A 25015-nucleotide genomic window follows, 5' to 3' on the forward strand; every position below is an offset into this window, starting at 1 on the left:
GAGAATCCTGGTGGTTGCCACTATGTTCTACCATATACAAGTTCCTCTCAAATATGAAAAATCAGTTAACTTTCTCCCACGCACTAGGACTTAGTTCATTTTTTCTGGCAGATAGGAATCAAGAGAAGTAACAGGGATTGTTCTAGAAAAAACAGAACTATCAGACCCAGTATAAAAACATACTACTGATTATAGTTTTGTTTGTTTGTTTCCTTTCCTTCATTTCTTAGAAAATTAAAAAATAGTTCACCTATTAAAGGCAGTTATTGCCAAGATAATCAAAAGTCATAATTACTGTGTCCTCATTCCCGCTGCTCTCCTCTGTTCATCTGATAAAGTCCTACTCATTCTTCATGTCCAATTTAAATGCCTGCACACAACCTGGAAACCTCGGAATCTTCTGAGAGTTCTCTCTCACCCCCTAACTTTTTAGAGTCAGGAATCACAAATTCGTATTAACTATACTGTTTCGGTCTCTGCTTTATCTTTCCCCTGCCAGCGCCCTAGTCAAACATGAGTTTTTAACTGACGATTTTCGCAGGGAAAAAAAAAGGCACCAAATATTATTCTTATTTATTAAATGATTAAAACAAAGTTAACCAAAACAAATGAGAAAGACACAAGGCCCAGAAAGAAAAATTAATGGAATAAATTGAACCCCCTGACGTTTTCAATCTACACAGCTGAAAGTTTCATAATGGCCTAATACTAGGCTAAGGAAACAGGAGCTTCCTTTGCCTCCCAGTCTCTTTATGTGGTTTCCTATAACCTATCCTCCATATGAGGCTTCAACAAACTACGGCCACAGGCCAAATCCTACCTGCCATCTGGTTCTGTAAACAGTGTTTTCTTGGGGCATAGTCCCATGTCTTCACTTGCATACTGCTATGGCTGCTTTCACACTACAAGGGCAGAGCTCAGAGACCACATCACCTAAAACATTCACTGGCTCTTTAGGAAAAAGGCTTGGTGATCTGTATTTTATGCATCAACCGGGAGTGTCCTAACTCAAATCTAATCTTATTAGTCTTCTGCCTCAAATCCTCCAAAATCCCTGCATCAAATACTGCTGGCTCCCTCCCTAAGAGCCATTGCACAGTCTTCATTCTTGCTAGAGAATCACAACTTTATTTGGATATTTATTGTCTCCATGCACAGAGAAGGTGGCCTCACCCCGGCTTCAAAAAGAGAAAGGATTATTCTAAGCCAATCACAGAACCTGATTTACCAGGGACCCGTTGCGAATGAGTGTGTGACCTAACCTAGTCTTTAAGATGTTAGAGGAAGTCTGCTGCAAGCCTCTTCCTAGTGAAAAGAAACACCCAAAGGAAAGCAGTCCTTCCCACCCACTGGAAGTTGCCGTGCGAGAATGTGACACCTGGAGCCGTGGCTAATTAGCCACCCCGGAAAGGAGAAAGAAAAATACCACCAGCTCCAAACCTGAACAAGAGACGACTGGCATCCTGATGACATCACTGAACCATCAAAACATTTCTGGTTCCTGCTGTTTTAGTCACTGTTAGACGTCACCCATTATTTGCCGCTAAAAGCATTCTACCGAAGAAATTGCCCGAGGCCTATCGGGGAAGATCTACTCCTTCCTACAGCACTAAGAAACTTCCATAAGCTTGTCTTACCTAGGTATTCACCCCATTCCCAACCATTGTCCTAGCACACGTTTTCTACCAGCAAAACCCAGCTGCTCATAAATCCCGCTAAGGTCACTCGCACACCTTCGCCTCTGCACTGCTGTGTACCCCGCCAAGCACGTAATCGTGACAGTTTGCAAACACTGTCAAACACACAAATGTCGGCCCTTCTGCCTCTCTACCTGGCAAACTGAACGACTCACTCTGCACGCTTACCGTCGATTCTACCCAGTCCTTGAAAACTCGGATTCCTCACGGGAACTTACGGTAACTGGAACAAATGCCAATACAAAATAACAATGATCACTACAAGCTCTACGAGACTCTGGCACCTAGTAAGCACTAAATAGAGTAAATAACACAAAGGACAGTGCTGAAAACAAACTCCTGGGGTGCAGAGCCTGGTTTTGGAACGTTTGTATTCTACAACATCAGGATAACACTTAGTAGCTAACAGGCACTGAAGAGTTACTGGTGAAGTGAACAAATGGACATGAATAAATTAAATTCCTCTGAAAATTCTTCTTAAAAACCACAGAAACTTTTGTTTCAAAAACCGCAGGGACAGCTCTCTTCTGTTATGAGCACCTTAATGATCCCAACGCTGTCTGCTCGATCTTTGGATCCATCATTGGAAGCCCCCTCCCCCAGGATCGCGCCCCGAGCCCCCGCCCCCGCCTGCGGCACCCACCTCCTTCTTGACGGTGCGCAGCAGCCTCGGTCGAGGGTCCGCCTCTGTGGGACGAGACGAGGGGGCACACGGTCAGCCCCGCGCTGGGGACGGGGCCGGGGCCGGGGCTGCCGTCCCGCCGCCCGCTCGCCCTGCGCCCGCTTAGCTGCGGCGCCGGAGGCCATGGCCGCGCGCGCTGCGTTCCAAGCCCAGGCGGCGGCGGGGCCTGCTCTCTGGCCGCGCAGCGTCAGCCGCGTTCGGCGGGGCCGAGCGCCCGGTTACGTCAGGCCGCGCCGCGCCTCCGCCCGCGCCGCGCCTCCGGTGACCCGCCGCCGCGCTTCCGGTGAGGCGCCGCCGCGGCCGCCGCCGCGCTTCCGGTGAGGCGCCGCCGCCGCCGCCGCCGCACATCTGGTGAGGAGCCGCAGCGGCCCCGCTTCCGGTGACGACCCGGCGCCGCAGACGCCGCGCTTCCGGTGAGGAGCCGCCGCCGCCCGCCGCGCAGCCTGGCCCCTGGAGGGAAGGTCCTCGGGGCGACGCACGCTCCGGGCCCCTACCACCAGCAGCCCCGCCTCCGCGGGAAGCCCCGCCTCCCACGCCCGGCGGCCCAGCTCCCACTCCCCCTCCTTTGGGCAGGGCGGAAATGCACGTTCAGGCCCAGAGCAGCTCCTGGCCGGGCTGCAGGGAAGTGGCCTGAGGCGGTGGAGCCTGTTACTGACACGCTCCAAGCCCCATGGTTCCCGTCTTTAAATGGATGTAATAGAGGCGCCTGGGTGGCTCAGTCGGTTGAGTGTCCGACTTCGGCTCAGGTCATGATCTCACGGTTCGCGGGTTCGAGCCCCGCGTCGGGCTCTGTGCTGACTGCTGAGAGCCTGGAACCTGTTTCCCATTCTGTCTCCCTCTGTCTGTGCCCCGACTCCGCTTGTGCTTTGTCTGTCTCTAAAATAAACAAACATTAAAATATATGTGTATGTATCCAATGGATGTACTGGGGCCACCTCTTCGGAACGATACCAGACGCAAACGAGATAGTGAATATAAAGCACTTAACAGAGACCTAGGAAAAAACACCCGCAACCATAAAAGCTGCCGTCATCATCATCATCATCATCATCATTATTATTATGAGTCTTCCAAGACACAGTGGCTCTCCACCCAGATTGGCCGGGCCTTGCGTGGCTCCCTCCCCCGCACGCAGGTCACTGGGAGAGTGGCAGAGAGGGATCCTTCCAGGACCCCAATAGGGCACTTGTCTGCCAGGACTGAGTCAGCCAAGACCCTTTGCGACCAACGCTCCTTCCACCAGGTTCCTGACCGCGTCCACCCAGACGGCAACTCGGGTTTACAAACGTTTATTGACACCTACCACAGGCCAGGTTACTGTACTGAGGATACGGGAGTGAGCAAGTTGGGCAAAAGCCTGCCCTCACAGGGCGTAGGAGGTAGACAGAAAAACAAATAAGCAGATGATGTGGGATGTTGGAAGTTTCTGGAGAAAACTGAAGTAGGCAAAGGAGACAGGTGTATTTTTGAAGTAGGGTGCTTGAGGGAGGCCCCATGAGGAGATGCCATTGAGCAAAGAGGAGAAGCGTAGATTGGGGGATTTCTGGAGGAAGAGCATTCCAGGCAAAGGGAACAGCAAGTGCAAAGGCCCTGAGGTAGCAGGGTGCCACTGGGTGGGACAACTAGCTAGGAGGCCAGTGGGGCTGGAGTGGCATGAACAAGAAGGATTGGCAGTCTTCCAAGGTCCTGTTAAGGCTTTGAAGTCCGCTTAAAGGACTTGCATCCTGCCCTCGAGAGCCCCCCGGGTTTCAGCCCTCCGGTCACTAGGACTGGGGACAGCTCAGAGCAGCCCTCTTGCTGAGGAGATTCAGAGCCCCTTGTCTCCATGTGTCAGTGTCCTAAGCCAGAGAAGAGGATTTTGACTAGCCGAGGGAAAAGAAAAGAAGCTGGGAGGATAATGGGCATTCCCCGAGTCCAAGGGGGGCCTGGAGATCTGGGCTGAAAGCAAGGTAGCCCCAGAAAGAGAGACCCTTGGGAATAGTCGCCTGGCAAGGACAGAGTGGTTAGGGTGCCACCACTCAGGGGGAAGGAGCTCCAGCTGTTGGAGGTTCCCGTTCCAAGGACGGAGCATCCTACTGGCCTGGCCTGAGACCTACGCCTGCTTCTTGCTGGGCAAGGGGAGCCTCAGCCACAATCCCACCACCCCACTATCTCCACCGAGAGTCCCCGGGGGACCCAGAGAATGTGAAATGGTTGCTTGGTAACCAACACCCCCCCATATACTAGAACCCTATATGGAGGACCTACTGTGTGCCAGCCACTGCATCAAGGGCTTTAGGGTTTGGGTTGCCTGCTTTCACCACAACACGGACATGAGCCCAAGCTTCACTTTTGGCCTCTTAATATTATCTCCTTCAATATATTACATTGTGAAAGGTGACATGAAATAGTCACTTATGTCAACAGGTTTTGCAATGGAGCCAGAGGCCAGGAAGGAGATGAGCCTTATGCACATCCTCACCGGTAGGAGAAGCACAAATGTTGGAACCGGGCCAAACACCCGCAGCTTGCTACAGTGAGATACCCCGGTTAGTGATAGCCTTAGAAACCAGGTACGGTCACCAAGTTTACTTTCCTGCCACCAACACCAGTCTTGGTCATCAGAATTCGTAGTAAATGACTTATACAAGCATTCCCTCTTGTCTTCAAAAACCTCTTACTTTTATTCCCTGGATGGGGGTGGGGAGGGTAGAGGCACTCTTTTGGTTGCTGCCCACATGTGTCTTTCCCAAACTGCAATTCTGAGACCCCAAATAAATAACCTTGCTTTTATTTCAGCTCTGCCTCTTCTCTCAGTTGACAGCTTACATCCTGCATTTGCTAAGTAGGAATGCACAAATGCTTTCTTCACAGCTTCTAGGCCTCTGAATTTTGATACAATTTGAAACCTGTGCGGGTGGTGGGCGGAGGAATTCAAGCACAGCACAAAGCATCTTGATATATTGATCAACTGAATTCATCAGTTGTTAACTGCGATTCATCAACTGTTAACATTTGCTGCCTTAACTTGATGTTCTCTGTCTCCCTCTTTTTACAACAAATTGCACACATTGATTGTATACATCTTGATGAATTTTCTCCTATGCGCTCCCTGTGATACCATCACTATAACGAAGGTACTAAACATATTCATCACCTCCAGAAATGGATGTGTGTTCTTTTGTGGCTATTTGTTTCTTTGGGTAGGAACGTGTATCATGTGATCTCTCTCCTAGGAGCAGAGGCGTGGGAACAAGGTGTGGGAGGGAAACATGAAGGAAGCAGAGAGGGAGCACTTGATGTGATTTTATGGAAGGTGGTGTAGACGGCCATCCCTTTTACCCAGGTTTCTCCATCACTTTGCAGAGGCCTGCTAATTATTCCTCTTCTCATCCTTTCCCTCTCTGTGATCCTTTCTTCATTATCTTTGCACAGATTCTCGGCGCTTTCTTTTTGTCTTAATTAGGCTTCTTGGTGGTTTGGCCGCTTAGCTGCTATCTTGATTTCTTAAAGAACCACCTTAGTTTTTTCACCCTCCATTTTGCCAGCCTCTTCCATTAGGTTTATTTTGGTGTGTGATTGTGTTTTCTCATTTCAGGTGTAAATAAATCCATACATACATAAGTTCATGCAAGAATGTGTGTAGATCCAGTATATGTACAGACTATATATCCAAATTGCATTTAGTCATCTACCGCTTTTTGACTGTTTATCCCCAGTTTTCCAACTTAAATACCACCTTCTCTCCCACTGCCCTCCACTCCTTTTTTCTTTATTATTTTTTTTTTTTTGGCCCAGAAAGAACACTGGCAGATTCCTGCATGTCATCAGGAAGGTAATGATAATCAGATCAACTCTGTGGCAGTTGGGGTTGTTTATAAGAGTTATAAGTCAGGGGCGCCTGGGTGGCTCAGTCAGTTGAGCGTCCGGCCACCAGCTCTTAGATGAACACTGGCAAGCCCATCCTCTGCCCAGTTGAATTGCCCATAATAACTGGGAGCCCGTTGCTTTGCCTGAGCCCACCTATGCAGTAAATGTTCAAGAGTTATGGGGGCGCCTGGGTGGCTCAGTCGGTTGAGCGTCCAACTTCAGCCAGGTCACGATCTCGCGGTCCGGGAGTTCGAGCCCCGCGTCGGGCTCCGGGCTGACGGCTGGGAGCCTGGAGCCTGTTTCCTATTCTGTGTCTCCCTCTCTCTCTGCCCCTCCCCCGTTCATGCTCTGTCTCTCTCTGTCCCAAAAATAAATAAACGTTGAAACAAAAAAAGAAAGAATAAAGCAAAGGAAACTTGCCTGAATTGTGGCACGACATCAAGAAGGGGAAATATTAAGATTATCTAAGAATTATTTCTAATTTCCTACCTCAGAAGTCAAGTGCTTCTCAATTCTCGTGCTTCTTGTACATTTTCACACATTTCCAAACTTGAGCTGAACAAAGGAAAGCAAACATGAAACTCATACAATGCCAATATTGAGAAGCGGTGGTTGTTTTTGACTTTGAGAGACATTGTCCTAAATGGACTATAAATGCTCTGAGTTCACACCTTTGTCAGCCACCAACAGATTTAAACCTCATACACTTTACTAAGATTACCAAGGGGTGGAAATGCTGTGAGATGGCTAATCAATAATAGTTTTGATGTGAATGTTGGTTTAGATAGAAGATGCAGGATAGGATTTATTGTAACATTATGGTCTCATTTCTGTTACATTCGGTAGCAGGAGTTTCAAAACAGAAACGTTGTTGTCCAATTTCCTGTGATTTTGCAAACACTCCAGTTTGCTTCACAAATCCTTGAAAATACATATTTGCAATCACAGAGAGAAATATCTGGGGAGAAATGATGGTGTCCACGGAGTGAGCTTTTAGAGTACACTTCTCGAAACAATGATTGCTACATTTCATTCAAACATTTTCGATTTTAACAGGGCCCCTGGGTAGCTCAGTCAGTTAAGCATCCGACTTTGGCTCAGGTCATGATTTGTTGTTTTACACGTTCAAGCCCCACATCAGCTCTGTGCTGACAGCTCAGAGCCTGGAGCCTGCTTAGGATTCTGTGTTCTCCCTCTCTCTCCGCCCCTCCCCCACTCACACTCTGTCTGTCTGTCTGTCTGCCTCTCAAAAACAAGTAAACATTAAAAAAATTTTATGTTTGGGGCGCCTGGGTGGCTCAGTCAGTTGAGCATCCGACTTCGGCCCAGCTCACGATCCCGCGCCTCGTGAGTTTGAGCCGTGTGTTGGGCTCTGTGCTGACTGGCTCAGAGCCTGGAGCCTGCTTTGGATTTTGTGTCTCCCTCTCTCTCTCTGCCCCTCCCCTACTCTGTCTCTCTGTCTCCCAAAAATAAATAAACCTTAAAAATTTTTTTTTAATTTTCCTTTTAAGTAATCTCTGCACCCATTTGGGGCTCAACTTCACGACTCCCAGATCAAGAGTCACACACTCCATGGATCGAGCCAGCCAGGCGAGCCCTCATTACTTTTTACAAAATCTAACTCTGAGAATATATTTATTGCATTCACACCAGTGGGGGCTGTGCCTAATTCCTTATAGATAGATAGATAGCGACCTTTTAACATTGGGTTCAAAGAGATTGGGAGGAATCCTCCTTTTTCTTAGAGAGACTTAATAGACATGGCTTAAGACAGGGTTTCTTAAACTGGGCTCTGTTGACATTTTGCGCAAGGTAAGTCTTGTGAGGAGCTGCAGGATGCCTTACAAAGTGTTTAGCTGCATCCCTGGCCTCAGCCTGCCAAATGCCAGCCGTGCCTTCCCCACTGTTGACACCTTAAATGTATCCAGAATTTGCCAGAGGTCCCCTGGGGGCCCAATTTCTCCCTGATCGGGGACCACCAGAAGCCAATATCATGTGTCCCAGAGAACTGGGAAGGTACTCTCTCCAGGTACAATAATCTAGTATGTACCTGAATTAAGTAACAGTAATATTGGACTAATGGGGCATTGAGAGGATGTGAATACAGTGAGTGAGAGAGGGAAACTCCAATGTAAGTCTGGAGGCCAGGATTAAAGGGGAGGTGAGGGGAGCGCTGAATTCTTTTAGTTAGTTTAAATGATTCCTATACGGTCATTAAATTAATTGGTTTCTCACATTTTAAAGGAGGTGGCCAAGGAGATAGCAAGATGGAGAATTTAGATGATTAAACCATTACTGAGTGCCTACCATCCAATCCATGCTTGGCAACACGGATGTGGTTTTGTCACACACTGACTCTGGGTCTGGAGATTCCAGGCAGAGATGTGATTCTCAGGACTCAGTCTGACAAAGTGGATTATTTCATTATGTTCCTAAAGTAGAGCCTAGGAGATCCTGAACGTACCGTCCACTCTATTGCTGTGCTGTGAATGATCTCTATCTCCACTCTCCTCTATGGTAGCAACCAGCTCTGAGCGGCTCTCGAGCCCTTGAAATGTGGTCGCGTTTCATGTGTCACAGTGGAAATCTTAACATTTTGGATGTATCGGATCAAAAATATGTTACTCACATTAGCTTCACGGTTTTTGATTTTCCTTTTTCCAGTGTGTTTACTGGCAAAGCCAAAACTATGTATGTGCTTTGCATAATTTTTATCAGAGAACAGTGACCTAGAAGGTGGAGAATTGTGCCCTGTTGGAATCCTGAAAGTCACCCTTGTCCTGGGTTCATGTCTAGGCCAGGTAGTACATGCAGACAGAACGGGGGATCCTGCTAAGTCTGGGTCCTCCCTGCATCTCAGCTCAAAGCCCTGGACATTTTTTTTCTTTTTTTGCAATGTAAATACACATCTTTATTACTTAATTTTATACATTTATAACATTTATATTAATTTAATACCTTCCCTATTGTTTTTCTGAGTAAAACATACATACAATGGCAGAGTAGAAAATCTTAAGATTTAGGACATATAAAATTAATAGAAGTCTGATTCTACCATTCAAAAAGAACACGATAACATTTCTGTTCACCTTTCCCATATTGACACAAGAAAATTTTACCTTAGTTTTAGTTGAAATTTTTCTTTTTATTTTCTTAATGTAAATATTATTTTAATTACTATTTTTCATTTTATGACTTTTTCTATATGTACCATCCCGGATTCTGAACTTCTAGACTAATTTGGTAGAGAAAAAACATGTGATTAATGTAGCTGATAGTTTTTTTATCAAAAACACAGGCATGTGTGTTTCAGGGAAGAGCTAAAGGTAAACTCCTTGTCCCACACCTTTGCTAAGAAAATAAATATGCCTTCTATGTAATTACTCTACATCAAATTGTGTTTATAGTTAATGGGTCTATAACCTGACTAAATTACTTTAAGATATAATGATTACTTCTAGTATTTCATCTGGGACAAATTTTGAACTTCATTCTAGAGGTGTCCTTGGACTGAGGTTGGTAGAAATGGGTATGGATTGTGTTTTAAATAAAAAATGGGACCTCTCTCTATTCTCAAAATATTCTCTTTTTCCCTCTTCACCCTGAAATTTTGACTAGTGATTATAATTGGTGTTGGAGGGGTCAGGTCATTTCCCTTCATGTAATTTATTTTCAAAACAGAGAATGACAACGTGTGAGACCAGGATTCAGCTTTTGAAACACAAGCACTTAATCTCCAATGGTGCCCCTGTCTCTGTAGAGATGCACCTGTCCACACAGCAGAAGTTGGACGGTGTGCACCTGCATTCCCCATGAAAGCTCTGTTGCCATGGCGATGAAATGATGTAAGATGCCCGTTTTTTCCAACTGCCAGTCTCTGAGCTGAGCAGTTCAACTCTGATAACGAGTGAGTTCTCAGATCTGTACCTAGTGTCTTCGAAGATGGGCAATCTGATTTGTTGCTGCGGTGGTATGTTCATAAAGATCTTCTTAACACTGTCTGCTACTAACTGGACAGTTAGCTGTTGCTCAAAATATTTTTTCATGGTTTAAAATCTCCTCTCTCTATCTGGTCGTACGGAGTTATGGATATGTTTTGTAGTTTTGTTTTATCTCTTGATTTTCGGTTATTCTATCAAGATAGCTCCCTTGATATTTTTTCTCCACTGAGAAAAATGGACTATATCCTGCACCCCTTTCTTGTCACCACTAGGTATTCCTAGGAGAAAACATACGGCAATGTCTATTGTAATGTAGGATCTTTTAAAACTCCAAAAGTATGTATTCAAATTACTCATTACAGAAATGTAGAGTGGATCCAGAATGGTTGATATGGAAGGTATCCATCATTGTTTTTAACATGCTTTCCCTATACTCTTTATACCAAAAAGGGGTATTGGGTTCAGTATTTGGGGAGATGTGTTCCTTCATTCACATAAAGAGTTGTCCAAAGAGACCCGAACAATATGAGAGTTTCAACCATTTGTGGCCCCCAAACACACATTTACTTTTATCCTTTGGGTGTTATCCAGATTTACACTGTGTACATTGGATCACTCTGGAGAACAATCATGAATATTTCTGGTCAAGGGCCACAGAGAGTGGGATCCAGGGGTCACCAACAGCTTTTTTTTTCTTTTTTCTTTTCTTTTGTGTTCCTTTTTCTTTTATGCCTCTGATTCTGTCAAAACTAAATTATGTTGAGGTAAAATGATAGTTTTTAGGCAAAGCAAAGCAGCTGTGTGTCATAGAACAATGGTCTGGGAACTCAGAGTCCCAGGTTTGAATCCACCTCTGGAACTTGCAAAATTGTAAGGTCTCGTTTAATATCTATACCCTCTAATGAATCTTTCTGACCACTTGTCATACACCGCACACTTTCCATGCAATAATTCATTCAATGCCATCACAAACCTATGTGATGGTTTGTTACTCTTCCTACTTCTCAGGAGGAGAAACTGAGGCACAGAGATTCTTGTGTCCAGGGGCATGAACTCCTAAGAGTCAGGATGTGAACCCAGGCCTGTAGTCCCAATGCTCATGCTTTAACTACTGAGCTGCACTTCTACTTAGCCATGGGATCACTGGCTGTGCAAAGCAATTCCAGCATGTGTGTGTATGTCAGGAATCACCTGGACCAAGGAAAATCCCACATGCTATCTACTATTATGAGGTAGTCTCTGTGGTCCCATAGCCCAGGGAAACTCTCAAGCCAGATTATTATAGAACTTGCCGTAGTCACTAATATGAAAAGGATCTAGAAATCTTACATGGTTCTGGTCAGTTCAAAGATTCTGAAAGTTTGGAGGCACAAGTTAGGAAAACCTGGTCAAATTCTGCCAGTGCTGAGCTACTCCTCAGCACTTGGCCTGAGTCCAGTAAGGACTGAGGATATCCCTTAGAGGTGTTGGATGGCATTGTCAATACGAGTGAGCCCTAGTAATGCTGAAGTTCTGTGAGCCTACCCGTGAGACAACGAAAATGAAGCCTCGAAGTACCAATTCACAATGAACCTTGTGCCATCACCCTCATCGCTGCTCCCTTGTACAGCTGAGTTAGAGAGCTGGTCAGCGCCTGCTCAGTCAGTTTCATGGTGTGGTCATTCTTCAGGACACGGCACAAATCTGATTAAGAATCGGGAACATGACGGGCTGGTGCCTTACTCAGCTGCTGGAGCATGCATCTCTTGCTCCCTGGGTGACGAGTTCAGGCCCCGTTGCATGTGGTGTGTGAAGACTCATTCAGGAAAAAAGATCCAGGGACATAATGTAGTATATTCGGTAACATTATCAGCATGAGCCCTAAAAACAGCTTGATTCCCAAGAACTACACGCTTTAGGGGCCGTGACCAATAAGAACTCAAACATTTGATTACTAGCCCGGTGTCCATCCTCCTTGTCTTGACACTCTCACCCATGCTCCAGTGGGGCCTTTGCTCCTTAATGAACTATCCCATTGCTTGCTAGTAAATGAAAGCCAATAGCTGACATGCTTAATGAATACATATCCGGGTAGCATCGCAAGGCAAGACTAGAAGAAAAATAGCACATAATTAATAATACTGTTTGGTTTTCAGTGGTGGGCTTTCCTTATGTACAATTTGTTAATCATTCATGAGCTTCATAACAAAGGATTTATGATTAAACAACACAGACTGCTGTGCCTAGATTTGAATCTAGTCTCTCAGTAAAGGGTTGGTTATAATCACCTGGGAGAGTCCTTAGGGAGAGTCATGGCGGTGGAGAGGGAGGAGCCTTCTCCAGGCCGTGGGTATGGAGGGGTCCATCTAAAAGGAGATGGGACATGGGCCCCTGCCACTGCAGGGTCTCAAGAAGGATGAGGAGTCCGTACAGATCAGATTTTGGGGAAGGAGGAGGAACTGGGAAGGGGCCCACTCAGAGCCAGTACAGCCCCTGCCCTCCACCAGCCAGGCCTTAGTCCTGGCTGCTCAGATGGTTCCACAGACCAATAGTCAGTGCCACGTTAAGTGTCCCAGCCTACACTCAATAAACCATCAAAGCACCAGCCCGATGGGCCAATTTGGCAGTTAATTCACAGTAGCTGCTCAGCCAGGCTTAGTCAACTGAAGGGAAGCTAATTCTGGGCAGAGCCGTCACGTGACAGTTGGTTTGGAATGTCGTGGCTTCAGAGTCAGCTTGGGAGCTGAGCAGACCCCTGGCCACTGAAAGTGGCCAAGTGGCCGTTGGGGAAGGCTCCTTGTGAGAGCCCTGGAAGTGTGGAGGCCGAGTGAGGATGGCCACTGTTGGGCTTCCCCTGCTCCTTCAGAAGGGCTTCACTTGGTGGTAACTGCATTGTGCAGTTGAACTCTAGGGGTTGAAACCTAGAGTTGGGAGGCTGAGTTAGGATTTGCACTTTTCTCCTAGCTTAGGCACCTCCTCCAGGGCATCAACTGTCTTCCACAGAGACCTTGGGGAGGAAGATTTGATAAAGAGACTGGGGGAGCACCTGGCTCAGGGGTTCAAGGCATGATCTCAGGTGCCCTGGGAAGGTCCCAGATTTTCAGGGATCTCTGTCCCCGGGCAACATCTACATTCCTATCCTGGACCTCCCACTCTTCGGAATAGTGAATCTTGGTGAGTCACTTAATCTCTCACAGAAAATATGGGTCACAGGCCCTGCCCTCTCTGCCCCACGGGGTTGATATGGGGATCCCAGGAGGTGGTAACAGGACTTCCCCATGAGCTGTAAAGCGTCCTAGCCATGGACAGGATGAAAAGGAAGCTTCCATCCTCCTTTGTCCTGTAGCCATCCAAGTCCCCACTCTAGATTCAACCACTACCAAGTGTTTAGGTTAATGTTCCAGACATTTAGTGACTGAACACTTAAACACACTGCTTCTGAACCATCGGTCATTTTTTTCCCGAAGACTTTTCCTGCATTTAGTCACTTTCAACTTCATACCACAGCACTAGTAAGCAGCCCCTAAGAAAGTTTTCATTGTGCAGTACAGGGAACTTAGGCACAGCCCAACAGGCACCAACCCCATGCTCTCAATGACTGGATTGTTCTGATTTCTATACTGTCTCACCCAGATAAAGGTATTTGCCCAAACAGTGTCTGTTGGGGCTTTTCTTCTTTTTCTTTCATGGTAAGGGGACTCAACCTACAAACTCACTCTTACTGATTTTCAAGCAGTTCATCACAGGCCCTATGTGGCAAGGTAGGTTTCCAGAACTGACTTCTTTTGTATAAATGAAACTTGGTGCCCCGAACACCAACATTTCCTCCCTTTCCCCTCCCTCCAGCCCCTATTCTATTCTCTGTTCCTATGCATTTGACTATTTTAGGTTCCACATGTAAGTGTCATCCTGCAGTATTTGTCTTTCTGTGTCTGGCTTATTTCGCTTAACACCAAGTCCCCCAGGGCCATCCATGTTGTCACAACTGACAGGATTTCCTTCCTTTTGAAGGCTGAATAGTCACCCATTGTATGGACACACCACATTGTCTTTGTGCATTTGTTCATCAATGGACCTTCAGTTGTTTCGCTATATTAGCTTTTGTGAATGCAGAACACGGGAGTGTAGGTATCATTCAGAAGACCAGATTTCAATACTTTTGGATGTGTTAGCCCAAAGTGGGATTGCTGGATCAAATGGTACTTCTTTTTTAAATGTCTTGAAGCACTTCCATATTGTTTTTTCATATTGACTGCATCAGTTTACATAATCTGTTGGGCAACTTTTAAAAGGTCATTGATTGATTGATTGAATGATCGATTGAGAGAGCGGGGTGGAATCCCAGGCAGGGATTTGATCCCAGACACCTTGAGATCATGACCTGGGTCGAAATCAAGAGAGGGACACTTAACCAACTGATGAAATAATCAATATGGTCAGGAAGATCGGGCATTCCTGCTGGAATCAGTGTGGAAGCTACCCTTAACCCAGGTTCCCTGCAGGACAGAGGCTTCATGGTGTGGAGAAAAGACAGATTTCTGAGGGGGAAACCTGTGTCTATGTTTACAGTGAGAGAAGACAATGTATTCACGGTGCTGTTGTGTGTGTGTGTGTGCGTGTGTGTGTGTATGTGTGTGTGTGTGTGTTTGAGACAGGCAAAAACTGAGGGACAGGGAAACACACAAAGAGAATGAGACACACTTATAAGAGAGAGAGAGACAGGTGAGAGAGAGAGGAGAGATGTGTGTTGACCCAGGAGACACGTACCACTGACACTACACATTACCAATGTCTACACTCTCAAAAAACTACTCATACTGCACACGCCAAGAAATACACTTGAGCGTGGCTCAGAGTACCATTCAGTCCATGCAGGTAACCAAAGCCTCTGTATGCTCTGGCCAATGTTCACATGAGGAAAAGTCCCTGAGTTATTCTTGAGCACCACCAACAATATACTGAGGTATATTCTGTGTCCTTCTAGGTGTCCGAAATGAGGAAACACTGTGCGCCAATCATGCAAGGAGGTATGAGGTTGCTGCTGAGGTGAGCTTGCCAGTCTTTCCCTGAGAAACACAAGTGCTATGTTAGAGTCTTTCCAATCAGCTTCTGTGGTAAATATGACAATGTATATTTTCGATGATACTGTTACTATCCCTGATGGGGAGAGTGGAGAGTGGATGCCTCTAGCCAACGGTCACCTTGGTCAGGGAGACATTGACCACTGGCAGTGCCAAACCTGGTAATAAACAGCGTCCTAGGATCTTTTTCGGCATCCGCACTTTTTCCTTCTGGGTGAACCATTTTGTAGTCTGCATCCTCAGTGTACTTTAGAGACACATCCCCAAGAGAAACACCTTCTGACAGGCATCCTATTCATTGGCTTTTGTGGCCTTCGACTCAACCGCTGAGTCCCATCTTGTATCGTAAAGACGCAAAGGGAACTGAAGAGTGGTGCCAATAGTGTATGTCATGATCTCACCCTGATGGTGTTTTCTTTCCTAACATTCAGGTGGCCGAAGGAGCACAGGACACGGGTATGTATCCCGGAAACTGTCTCTTGCTGAGAAAAATGTTTAGATGGTGATGCAGGTGGGGCATTGTTGTTGACTTCAGTCTGGAGAGCTACCCTAATTCCAGAGGCCTGGGAGGACTGGTGCTTGTGAGTGGGGGGGAAGGACCTACGTCCCAGGTGAGAAAACTATGGGATGCTTCTACAGTAGGAGAAAGATAATGAATTCCTCGAGTGGGGTGTGTTTTTGTGGGCATGAGTCCCGGGGTGGTTCTGTGTGTGTGTGTGTGTGTGTGTGTGTGTGTGTGTCTGTGTGTCACGTGATTGTGACTGTGAATGTGTGTTGAGTGTGTTTTCTTGGGAGACACACAGACTAAGCCACACAAAATGAGACAGACACACTGCAAGAGAGACAGAGACAGAAAGATACATGTGGGTTTGCCCAGAGAACAGGTGTCACTGACACTGCACAATGATTAATGTCTACATTCTCACACACTCCTCCTACTGCACACCTCAAGGAATACTGCTGTGCACGGCTCAGCAGTAACATTTAGTCCATGCAGGTCACCGAAGCCTCAATATGCTCTGGCCCATGTTCATCTCAAGGAACAGTCCCTGAGGTATACTTGAGCAGCACCAACATGGTACTGACAGGTGTTGTGGTCTTTCTAGGTGTCCCCGAGGAGGAAAGACGGCGGCCCCGTCCTGTGCCCAGTCACCAGGCTGTTGCTGAGGTGAGCTTCCTGTCTTTCCTTGAGGAACACAAGTGCTTCCGTAGAGTCTTTGCAATCAACATCTGTTGTAAATGTGACAATGTACCGTTGAGGTGATAATGTTATTTTCCCTGTGGGGAGAAACATGTTGTCAATTTCCATGGTTGTTTCTTGCCAACTGTCCCCTTGGTCAGGGGGACATTTTCCACTGGCAGTGCCAAACCTGCTAGTAAACAGCGTCCCAGGATCTTTTTCGGCAGCCGCACTTTTTCCTTCTGGGGGAACCATTTTGTAGTCTGCATCCTCGGTGTTCTTTAGAGACACATCTCCAGGCAAAACGACTTCTGACAGGCATATTATCTTTGCTTTTGTGGCCTTTGACTCAAACACTGTGTCCCATCCTGAATCCCAAAGTCACCAAGCGAACCGAAGGATGGTACACATACTGTACATCATGATCTCACCCTGATGGTGTTTTCTTTTCTAACATTCAGGTGGCCGTAGGAGCACGAGAAGAAGGTATGTGTCCTGGAAACTGTTTCTTGCTGAGGAAAATGTTTCGGGTGAGGTGTAGGTGGGGCATTCTTGCTGTCTTCAGTCTGGAGAGTACCCGGATATCAGGGTCCTGGGGGGACAGGTGCTTGAGTGTGGGGGGGGAAAGACCGACATCCCCGGTGAAATCTATGTCCATGTTTCTGTAGTATGAGAAAGACAAGGGATTCCATCTGTGCGGTGTGATTGTGTGTGCATGAGTCTTGGGGTTGTTCTGTATCTCTGTATGTCGCATGATGGTGAGTGTGTATGCGTGCGTGCGTGCGTGCGTGCGTGCGCTTTCTTGAGAGGCTCAGAGACAGAGAGACAGAGGCACACACAGGAAGAGACAGACACAGTGAAAGAGAGGGAGAGAGAGAGGAGAGAGAGAGATGTGGGTTTGCCCAGAGATATGGGCCACTGACATTCGACAATGACCGATATCTACAATGCAGAGTCCTGGGAGGACTGGTGCTCGAGGGTGGGGGCGAAAGACCGACGTCCCAGGTGACAAACTAGGTGATGTTTCTACAGTATAAGAAAGATGCTGTATATCTTTTGTGCGGAGTAATTTTGTGTGTTGAGTCTGGGGGTTGTTCTGTATGTGGGTGTATGTCGCGGGATCGTGACAGTGTATGTCTGCGTGTGTGTGTGTTTTCTTGAGAGACACAGAGAAAAAGCCACACAGAGAAAGAGACAGACACATTTCAAGAGAGGGAGAGCGAGAGCGAGCGAGAGAGAGAGACAGACGTGGGCTTGCCCACGAGATATGTGCCACTGACACTGAAAACTGACCAAAGTCTACATTCTCAAAAATCTCTGCGTACTGCACACTTCCAGGAATACTGCTGAGCGTGGCTCAGCAGTAACATTCCGTCCATGCAGTTGGCAAAAGCCTCCGTACGCTCTCGCCCATGTTCCTATAAGGAACAGTCCCGGAGGTATTCTTGAGCAGCACCAAGAAGATAGTGACATGTATTCTGTGTCCTCCTAGGTGTCGCTAAGGTGAAAAAGCGGCGGCCCCTTCCTGAAAGGAGGCAGCAGGCTGGTGCTGAGGTGAGCTTGCCTGTCTTTCCCTGAGGAGCACAATTGCTTTCTTAGAGGCTTTCCAATCAACCTCTGTTGTACATATGACAGTCTACATTTTCGAGGATACTGTTGCTTTCCCGGATGGGGACAGTGGTGAGTGGTTGCCTCTTGCCAACGGTCACCTTGGTCAGGGGGACATTGACCACTGGCAGTGCCAAACCTGGTAACAAACAGTGTCCTAGGATCTTTTTTGGCTGAAGCAACTTTTTCAGCTTGGGTGAAGAATTTTGTAGTCGCCATCCTAAGTGGTCTTGACACATACATCCCAGGGGAAAAAAACACTTTTTACAGGCATACTATTCATTTGCTTTTGGGGACCTTTGACTCAAGCACTGTGTGCTATTTGGTTTCCTAAAATCAAGGGGAGAACCAATGTGCAGTGCTATGAGTTTATATCATGATCTCACCCTGGTGTTGTTTCCTTTCTCTACATTCAGGTCATCAAGAGAGCAATGGAATATGGTATGTATTTTGGAATCTGTCTCCTGCTGATGAAAGAATCTATATGTTCAGGAAGCTGGGGCATTCCTGATGGCATCAGTCTGGAGAGCTACCCTGAAGCCAGGGTTCTGGTAGGACAGAGGCTTGAGGGTGTGGAGAAATGACAGATTTCCCAGGGGAAACCTATGTCCATTTTTAGAGTGTGAGGAAGACAATATAATCAGTGTGTGGGGTGTGTGTGTGTGTGTGTGTGTGTACGCACAAGTGTGTTTGAGAGAGGCAGAACCTGAGGGACAGAGAAACTTACAAAGAGAATGAGACACACGAGAGAGAGATAGAGAGAGAGAGAGAGAGAGAGAGAGAGAGAGAGAGGAAAGAGAGAGAGAGAGAGAATGCGTGTTTCCCCGGGAGATATGTGCCACTGACACTGCACAATGTCTGATGTTTAGTGTCTCAGCAAACTCCTCCTACTGCAGACTTCAAAGATTATTGCTGAGTGAGGCTCAGCAGTCACATGCAGTCCATGCAGGTTACCAAAACCTCTGTATGGCCTGGCCCATATTCATTTCACAGAACAGTCCCTGAGTTATTCTTGAGCAGCACCAACAATGTACTGACCTGTTTTCTGTGTCCTTTTAGGAGTCACTGTGGAGAAAAAGCTGCAGTCCGTTACAGTAAGGAGGCAAAAGACTGTTGCAGAGGTGAGCTTGCCTGTCGTTCCCTGAGGCATACAAGTGCTTTCTTAGTGTCTTTCCAATCAACTTCTGTTCTAAATATGATGGTGTACATTTTAGATGATATTGTTACTTTCCCTGGTGGGGAGAGTGGGGAGTGCTTGCCTCTTGCCAACTGTAACCTTGGTCAGGGGGACACTGACCACTGGCAGTGCCAAGCATGGTAAGAGACAGTGTCCTAGGACTTTTTCGTCAGCAGCAATTTGTCCTGCTTGGTGAAGAAATGTGTAGTCGCCATCCTAGTGGTCTTGGGAGACACATCTCCAGGAAAAACAACTTCTGACAGGCATCTTATTCATTTGCTTTTGGGGACCTTTGACCCAAGCACTGTGTCCCATCTGGTTTCCTAAAGTCAGGGGAGAACCAAAGAGCAGTGAAAAGAGTGTACATCATGATCTCACCCTGATGGTGTTTCTTTTCTCTACACTCAGGTCGTCGCAAGAGCGATGGAATATGGTAGGTATCTTGGAATCACTCTCCTGCTGATGAAAATATCTATACGGTCAGGAACCTGGGGCATTCCTGCTGGCATCAATCTGGAGAGCTACCCTGACTCTAGGTTCCTTGTAGGACTAAGGCTTTAGGGTGTGGAGAAAAGACAGATTTCCCAGGGGAAAACTTATGTCCAAGTTTACAGTGTGAGGAAGACAATGTATTCAGTTTGTGGTGTGTGTGTGTGTGTGTGTGTGTGTGTGTGTGTGTGTGTGTACGTATGCAGGTGTGTGTCTGAGAGAGACAGAAAATGAGGGACAGAAAAAGAGACTGGGAAAATCACAAGAAGAATGACACACAATCGTTCCTGAGAGAGAGAGAGAGAGAGAGAGAGAGAAGTGAGAGCGAGAGAAATGTGTGTTTCCCCAGGAGATATGTGCCACTGACTCTGCACAATGGCCAATGTCTACAATTAAAAAAAAAAAAAAAAACTCTTCATACTGCACACTTCAAGGAATATTGCTGAGGGTGGCTAATAAGTCCCATTCAGTCCATGCAGGTAACCAAAGCCTCCATATTCTCTGGACCATGTTCATATCAAGGAACAGTCCCTGAAGTATTCCTGTGCAACGCCAACAATGTAGTCATGTGTTTCCATGTCTTTCTAGGTGTCTCAAAGGAGGAAAACCTGCGGTCTGTTTCAGAAAGGAGGCAAAAGACTGTTGCAGAGGTGAGCTTGCCTGTCGTTCCCTGAGGCATACAAGTGCTTTCTTAGTGTCTTTCCAATCAACTTCTGTTCTAAATATGATAATGTACATTTTAGATGATATTGTTACTTTCCCTGGTGGGGAGAGTGGGGAGTGCTTGCCTCTTGCCAACTGTAACCTTGGTCAGGGGGACATTGACCACTGGAAGTACCAAGCATGGTAAGAAACAGTGTCAAAGGATCTTTTTTGTTAGCAGCAATATTCCCTCCCTGGGGGAAGAATTTTGTACTCTGAATCTTAAGTGTTCTTTAGACACATCCCCAGGGAAAACAACATCATACAGGCATCTTATTCATTTGCTTTTGTGGCCTTTGACTCAACCACTGTGTCCCATCTTGTATCCTAAAGTCACGAAGTGAACTCAAGAGTGGTGCAAATACTGTATATCGTGATCTCACCCTGATGGTGTTTTCTTTCCTAATATTCAGGTGGCCATAGGAGCATGAGAAGAAGGTACGTATTCTGGAAACAGTTTCTTGCTGAGGAAAACGTTCAGATGTTGATGTAGGTGGGGCATTCTTGTTGTGTTCAATCTGGAGAGCCACCCTGATTCCAGAGACCTGGGACGTCTTAGGCCAAGTGTGGGGGGGGGGGTGTGACCGAAGTCCTAAGTGAAAAACTATGTCCATGTTTCCACAGTATGAGAAAGATAATGTATTCCTTGATTGCAGAGTGATGCTCTGTGCATGAGTCTTGGTGTTGTTCTGTATGTGTCTGTATGCAGTGTAACTGTGAGTGTGTATGTGTGTGTGTGTGTGCGTGTGTGTGCATGTGTTTACTTGAGAGCCTCACAGACAGAGAGACAGAGGCACATACAGAAAGAGACAGACAGGGGCGCCTGGGTGGCGCAGTCGGTTAAGCGTCCGACTTCAGCCAGGTCACGATCTCGCGGTCCCGGAGTTCGAGCCCCGCGTCGGGCTCTGGGCTGATGGCTCAGAGCCTGGAGCTTGTTTCCGATTCTGTGTCTCCCTCTCTCTCTGCCCCTCCCCTGTTCATGCTCTGATCTCTCTGTCCCAAAATAAATAAACGTTGAAAAAACAAAAAAAAAATTTAAAAAAAAGAAAGAGACAGACATATTGAAGAGAGAGACAGAGAGAGAGAGAGAGAGAGAGAGAGAGAGAGATGAGTTTTCCCAGGTGATATGTGCCACTGACACTGCACAATGGCCAATGTCGACTTTCTCCAAAAGCTCCTCATAGTGCACACTTCAAGAAATACAGCTGAGTGTGGTCAGCAGTGACATTCAGTCCATGCAGGCACCAAAGCCTCCATATGCTGTGGCGCATTTTCTTATCAAGGATCACTCCCTGCGGTATTCTTGAGCATTACCGACAACGTACTGACATGTATTCTGTATGCTTCTAGGTGCTTGTAAGGAGGAAAATGTGTGGGCCGTTCCTGTCAGGAGACACCAAGGTGTTGCTGAGGTGAACTTGCCTGTCTTTGCCTATGGAAGACACGTTGATTACTTAGTGTATCTCCAGTCATATTCGGTGCCATAGGACTATGTACATTTTACATGATAGCATTCAATTCCGTGGTAGACAGATTGGTGAGTGGTTGTCCCTTGCCAACTGTAACTTGATCCAGAGGACATTAACCACTGGCAATGCCAATCCTGCTAAGAAACAGTGTCATAGGATCTTTCCTGAGCATCAATTTTTCCTGCTTGGGTGAGGAATTGTGTAGTCGGCACCCTAAATGGACTTGAGAGACACAACCCCAGGAAAAAACAACTTCAGACAGGCATCCTATTCATTTGTTTTTGGGGACCTTTGACTCAAGCACTGTGTGCATCTGGTTTCCTAAAGTCCAGAGGAGAACCAAAGACCAGTGCAATGCATGTTCATCATGGTCTGACCCTGATGGTGTTTCTTTTCTCTACATTCAGGTTGCCCCGGGACAAACAGAATATGGTATGTACTTTGGAATCAGTCCCCTGCTGATGAAATAATCTATGTGGTCAGGAAGTTGGGATATTCCTGCTGGCATCAGTCTGGAGAGCTACCCTGACTCCAGGTTTCCTGTAGGACAGAGGCTTGAGGGTGTGGGGAAAAGACAGATTGCCCAGGGTAAAACCTGTGTCCATGTTTACAGTGTGAGGAAGACAATGTATTCACTGTGTGTGAGTGTGTGTGTGTGTGTGTGTGTGTGTGTGTGTGTGAGTGCATGTATGTTTGAGTCAGACAGAAACTCAGGGACAGGGAAGGAGACAGGGAAACACACCAAGAGAAAGAGACACACACATTCATTAGAGAGACGGAGAGAGACACAGAGAGAGAGGAGAGACAGCGAGAGGTGTGCCCTTCCCTCAGAGATATGTGTCACTGACACTGTACAATAACCAATGTCTACATTCTCAAACAACTCCTCAAACTGCACACTTCAAGGAATACTACTGAGCATGGCTCAGCAGCAACCTTCAGTCCATGCAGGTAACAAAAGCCTCCGTACGCTCTGGCCCATGTTCATATCACGGAACAGTCCCTGAGTTTTCTTGAGCAGCACCAACAATGTACTGACGTGTGTTCTGTGTCCTTCTAGGTGTCCCTGAGGAGGAAAAGATGTGGGCCGTTCCTGTCAGGAGGCAGCAGGATGTTGCTGAGGTGAGCTTGCCTGTCTTTCCCTGAGGAACACAAGTCATTTCTTAGTGTCTTTCCAATCAACGTCTGTTGTAAATCGGACAATGTACTTTTTAGATGATATTGTTACTTTCCGGGGTGTGGAGTGTGGAGTATGGGTGCCTCTTGCCAAATGTAACCTTGGCAGGCGGACATTCACCACTGGCAGTGCTAAACCTGGTCATAAACAGTGTCAAAGGATCTTTTTCGTCAGCAGCAATTTTTCCTGCTTGGGTGAGGAATTTTGTAGTCAGCTTCCTCAGTGGTCTTCAGAGACACATCCCCAGGAAACGACAACTTCTGACGGGCATGCTATTCATTTGCTACTCGGGACCTCTGACTCAAGCACTGTGTGCCATCTGGTTCCTAAAGTCCAGAGGAGAATGAAAGCCCAGTGCAATGAGAGTTCATCATGATCTGACCTTGATGGTGTTTCTTTTCTCTACAATCAGGTGGCCGCGGGAGCAACGAAATATGGTATGTATTTTGGAATCAGTCCCCTGCTGATGAAATAATCTATGTGGTCAGGAAGTTGGGACACTCCTGCTGGCATCAGTCTGGAGAGCTACCCTGACTCTAGGTTCCCTGTAGGACAGAGGCTTGAGTGTGTGGAGAAAAGATAGATTTCCCAGTGGAAAACCTACGTCCATGTTTACAGTGTGAGGAAGACAATGTCTTCAATGTGTGTGTGTGTGTGTGTGTGTGTGTGTGTGTGTGTTTGTGTATGTTTGAGTCAGACAGAAACTGAGAGACAGGGAAGGAGACAGGAAAACACACCAAGAGAATGAGACACACACATTCATTAGAGAGACGGAGAGAGAGACACAGAGAGAGGAGAGACAGCGAGAGATGTGTCTTGCCCCAGGAGATATGTGCCACTGACACTGCACAATGACCAATGTCTATATTCTGAAAAAACCCCTCCTACTGCACATTTCAATGGTTATTGCTGAGTGTGGCTCAGCAGTAACCTTCCGTCCATGCAGGTAAGGAAATCCGCCGTATGCTCTACCCATGTTCCTATCAAGGAAAAGTCCCTGAGCTTTCTTGAGCAGTACTGACAATGTCCTGATGTGTGTACTGTGTCCTTCTAGGTGTCCCTGTGCAGGAAAAGATGTGGGCTTTTCCTGTAAGGACGCACCAGGCTGTTGGTGAGGTGAGCTGGCCTGTCTTCCCCTGAGGAACACAATTACTTTCTTAGTGTCTTTCCAATCGACTTCTGTTGTAAATTTGACAATATACATGGTAGATGATATTGTTACTTTCCTTGGCGGGGAGAGTGGTGAGTGCTTGTCTCTTGCCAACTGTTACCTTGGTGAGGGGGACATTTACCAGTGGCAGTGCCAAACCTGGTGATAAATAGTGTGTTAGGATTAATTTTATCAGAAGCAATTTTCCCTGCTTGGGTGAAGAATTTTAGAGTCTCTATACTAAGTGAACTTGAGAGACACATCCCCCAGAATATACAACTTCTGACAGGCATCCTATTCGTTTGCTTTTGTGGCCTTTGACTCAACCACTGTGTTCCCTATTGGATCCTAATATCACCAAGATCTAAAGAATGGTGCAATCAGTGTGCCTCACCTTCTTACCCTTATGCTGTTTTCTTTTCTATAGTTTCCTGTGGTCTCTGGAACCTTGGAGAATGGTAGGTATTCAGGAATCAATCATTTGCTGTCTTTAGTCAGGGGAGTGCTCCTGATTTTGGGTTTCCATTGAAACGAGGATCACAGGCGTAGTCACAAAACGATTTGTCGAAGGGTAAACCATGTTCATGTGTTTACAGGCACTCGTGTGGCATTCAGGTAGTGAGTTTCTGTGCGTGGAGACTGGGTGAGTCTCTTTGTGAACTGACAAGTGTGTGAAGTGAGCATGTATGTGCTTGTATGTGGTCTCTGTGTGAGAAGTTTATGTTCCTCTAGATTAACATGTCCCTAAAGAGCACAGTTGCTGGTGTGAACTTTGCCATTCATAAGAAAAATCCCATCACCGAGCTTCATGATGTGTGTCTGTAGGTCAAAGGA

The 25015-nt window shown here is 46.6% G+C and overlaps 1 long non-coding RNA gene across 1 annotated transcript in view; it reads right to left on the reverse strand.

Annotated features, from left to right (window-relative positions):
• The window catches only part of LOC125156394 (uncharacterized), a 40063-nt gene extending 38125 nt beyond the window's left edge, over positions 1-1938 (reverse strand). Inside the window, exon 1 of the long non-coding RNA XR_007148582.1 lies at positions 1866-1938. This is a non-coding gene — a long non-coding RNA (uncharacterized LOC125156394). The remainder of the gene's footprint in view (positions 1-1865) is intronic.
• Between the last annotated feature and the right edge of the window lie 23077 nt (positions 1939-25015).

Source organism: Prionailurus viverrinus, chromosome F2 (genome assembly GCF_022837055.1).
Source record: "Prionailurus viverrinus isolate Anna chromosome F2, UM_Priviv_1.0, whole genome shotgun sequence".
NCBI classification, from domain to species: domain Eukaryota; kingdom Metazoa; phylum Chordata; class Mammalia; order Carnivora; family Felidae; genus Prionailurus; species Prionailurus viverrinus.